A 4,028-nucleotide genomic window follows, 5' to 3' on the forward strand; every position below is an offset into this window, starting at 1 on the left:
CCTGCAATGGGTTTGTGCCCATGCCCACACCCCCCGTGGGTGCTGAGCATTCCCTGGGCAGCCCTGATGGGAAAGCAGGAGCTCCTGGCAGGACAGGGCGTGGGTGGGGGAGTCCTTCCAGTGGCAAAGATGCAGCCAGTGAGGCCACAGCCCCAGGAAAGCCTGCAGCAGGGATGGGCCTGAGCTGGGGCCACAGAGTGCTGGGTGTGGGAGGGCTGGGGGCTTCCCAGTGCCTCAGGACCCCTCTGTGAGGAGTTCCATGGCAGGGACAGCCCTTGGGCCCATCCCATCGAGCTGCTGTGTGCAGCCCAGCCCTGCCTGCTGCACGTTCAGAGAGAGGAGATTCTCCCCACTGGGGCTGCCTCCAGCTCAGCCAACAGAGCTGAGTCCTGTGCCCAGAGCAAGGGGGATCAGCCTTGTCCCAGGTCCCCACCTGGGCTGCACTCTCCCCCTGTGCTGAGTCACTCCTTCCCCTCCTTTTCCCTGTTGGGTGGGCAGCCTGTGGATGTTTTGGGAGTTTCTCCTCTGTATCTGCCATTGCTGTGAAACCCAGCCAGAGCTTTAGCAGGCAGCAGTGGTGCTGGAAGGCATTTCTTGTTTCCATACCACTCACCTGGGCTTCAGGCTCCAGCCGGGGAGCATCCCTCACCTGCCAAAGCCCCACTTTGGGCTCAGGGCCGCCCTCCTGCAGGGAGCCCACCTTTCCCAGGGCATCCAGGTGGTTTCTGCACCTGAATGGGAGGGAGCTGAGGTGCCCAGGGCCGGCACTGCCGAGCAGCCCCGAGCGAGGAGCAGAGCGGGGTGAGGCTGAGCTCAGCTCAGCCGGGTGCCAGAGCCTGCCGGGAAGCTTTAGGCGGATGCTCCCATCTCCGGAGCCTCACCCCAATGGGCAGGACACGCTCCAGCCTCCAACACAGGGGGCTGCGACCCCCACGGCGCTGGGCAAGGCACTGCGAGGCCAAAGGCTGTGTGGAAAATTACAGATATTTATTTTTTTCCCTTTTTAATAAGTGTGAGGTGGGTTTGTTGTGGGTTTTTTTTCCTTGTTTGTACAGGTATTTGTCAGAGGATATTTTTAAACGAGCTGAAGTCAAGCAGCGCGGGATCCGAACAGCCTGTGCTGCAGCATTCCTGCGGCTCGGGCCAGCGGGGACCTGCTGACCCGGCCGGAGGGGTCGGCCAGCCAGGACGTGCCGTTCCCGGCCTCTGCCCACGGGGAGGAGGAACCTCGGCGCTGTCCAAGAGAGCCGGAGGAGAGCTCAGCTCCCCGGGCGCTCCCAGCAGCATCCTCTGCTCCAGCCGCGAACGAGGCACCCCTCCCAAAATGTGCCGAAATCCCAGCCCGGAGCCAGCCCCGGCCGACACGTGGCTCACAGCTCAGCACCAGCTCCTCTTTGCAAACAGCCCGGCCTCGGCAGGGAGGTCCCACCCTGCCCAGAGGGACACGGTGGATGCGGTCACCTGCTCCCTGACAGCTTGTGGGGAGGGGACAGCCGGGGCAGCTCCTGCTGTTTGCTCTTTGCTTCCAACCTGCAGCAATTCGGACCCTCTGCCATCCCCCGCCCCTGCTTTCCTGCCTGCCTCAGTTTCCCCTAAGCCTGGTGTCGTTTGAGGGTGCAGGGCCATGGTGAGGAGGGCTCTGCTGGAGCACAGAGGGGTGACAGAATTCCTGAATTCCTGCTCACCTCACACCTGCTCCAGCCCCATTCGATCCCCTGGTGAGCCCCTGGCACCCAGGCACATGGAGATGTACCCTGAGCATCTCACAGCCCAGGGGAGGGTCAGAAGGACCCAGAATTCCTGACCCAACCTCTGGGAAGCGCCGCCTCCAGCCAGACTCGGATGGAATCCTTCTTGTTGGATTTGAGCCAGTGTTCCTCTCTCACCCGCCCTTCTCCCACGCACAGGGCTGCTGGCCAGGTATTTCTGGGGTTATGGGCTCCAGCCAAGGGCCAGGAAATGTGGGTGCCATGGTCACCATTTCCTGCCCTGCCTGGGGCTCTTTCCAGGGGTGCAGCCATGGGGGAACTCTTCCTGGTTTGGAAGGTGATGGAGTCACTGCCCTGCTGAGGTGGCCTTGATCATCCTGGAGTGACAGGACAGAGAGTAGGTTTAAATGGGATATCGGGAAGAAATTCTTTATTCTGAGGGTGGGGAGGCCCTGGAACAGGGTACCCAGAGAAGCTGTGGCTGCCCCTGGATCCCTGGAAGTGTCCAAGGCCAGGTTGGACCGGGCTTGAACCAACCTGGGATAGTGGAAGGTGTCCCTGCCCATGGCAGGGGGTTGGAGGTCCCTTTCGACCCAAACCAGTCTGAGATTCTGTGATTCTATGAACTCTTTAAGCACCAGCGAATGTGGGATGAACTGTTTCTCTGCCAGGTAAATCTGGATTTAAACACTGCAGCACCTCTGCCCCAGGATAAAGAGGAAGGAACTGGACTGCTGTGGGCAGACTGGTTCAGCAGCTGGCAGGGAAGGCACATGCCAGGACCCCTGCCCCAGCATCCCCCAGAGCCTTTCCTGCCCTCTCCAGCACCTGTAGCAGCACCTGGGCCAGCTGCACTGAGCCCCTGCTCTGCAGGTCTTGCCCTGAACCAAGCAGGTCCAACATCCCCACTCCTACTCTCAACAGCACTCCTGAAGCTCTCCTGCACCTCCTGTGCCTCCACCCCAACGCCCACATGCTCCCTCATTTGTGTCAGACTTCAGGAAGGGAATCCACAGGAAAATCCCTCTCTATGAACAGGGCTGCTGTGAACTGTGTCCTCACTCAGGGGAAACTCAGGGCTCAGGCATGGGCAGCCCCCAGCTGGTGGCACATGCCAAGAGGTCACTCATCCTGTCCGGGGAGAGCCACAGAGTCATTAAGGTTGGAAAAGACCTCCAAGACCATCAAGTCCATCCTTCAACCAAATCCCACCATGCCCACTGAACCATGTAACAAAGTGCCACATCTGCTGGTGTTTTGAACTCTTCCAGGGACGGTGACTCCACCCTGGTCATCCTGTGCCAGTTCCTGAGCACTCTTTCAATGGAGAAAGTTTTCCTAGTATCCAACCTGAACATCCTCTGGCACAATCTGAGAACTGCCACATTTCTGTCACAAAAGGCAAAGCAAAACCCCACCCATTTCCCTATTTCTCACAATAGGATGGGTCTGACTGAGCCAGTGCAGCCTTATTTAGGGTTCCTGGCACAGCTGAGGAGGAGCCCCACACCACAGGTACTGTCCTCTTCCCTTGCAATCTGTCTCACACTTGTGTGGTGTCCCTATACAGCAGGACCTGCCCCACTCCCAGGAGATCCCAGAACGTGGTCAGAACCAGTTGATGGGTCCAAATGGTGAGCACTGGGAACAAGAGGTCCTGCAGATCATCTGCTTCATCATGTGAGGGTTACAGGGAGCACAAAGACACTTCAGAGGGCTCTGAAGGACAGCAGTGGGAATCTCTGCAAGTGTCTGCAGGCCTTCAGCAGGTGTAGAGGACCAGAGGAACACCAGAGTACCTGCTGCAGGTGGCATCCAAACCCCCAGACAGGGATAGGAGCAGTGCTGTAGTGTGTTCCACCCTGCAGAGCTCTGCTCATACCCCCCAAGCCCCTGTGTGCACTCAGCTGCTGTCAGACTCCCGGGGCTTTGCTCACAGACTCAGCAGAGTTACAGGAGCCCAGTTTGTGCTGGTTCGGGGGGACATTGTCACTGGGGCTGTAACAGTGATGGCTATAGCACAGTGAGGAGGGGGACAAGCACTACACCCCCTGCAGCCACTGCTGAAACCTCTGCAGCAGCTCTGAATTAACTCTAAATTGATGACAAAGGCTGCTCACTGACCCCCCGGACCTTCCCTTTCAGCTGCTGCAGGTGTAGTCCTGGCAGTACCTGTGGGACCGTGGAGCAGACACTGCCCCAAGCACTTCTACTGGAGTTGGAGTCCCCGGCCACCACAGCGGGCACGGTCCCTTGGGTGCAATGTCAGGGGTGGCAGACACCTCTAAGGAGGTGCAAAAGGGTTGGGAAGCTCTTCAG

Source organism: Sturnus vulgaris, chromosome 24 (assembly GCF_052056855.1).
Source record: "Sturnus vulgaris isolate bStuVul1 chromosome 24, bStuVul1.hap1, whole genome shotgun sequence".
NCBI lineage: Eukaryota > Metazoa > Chordata > Aves > Passeriformes > Sturnidae > Sturnus > Sturnus vulgaris.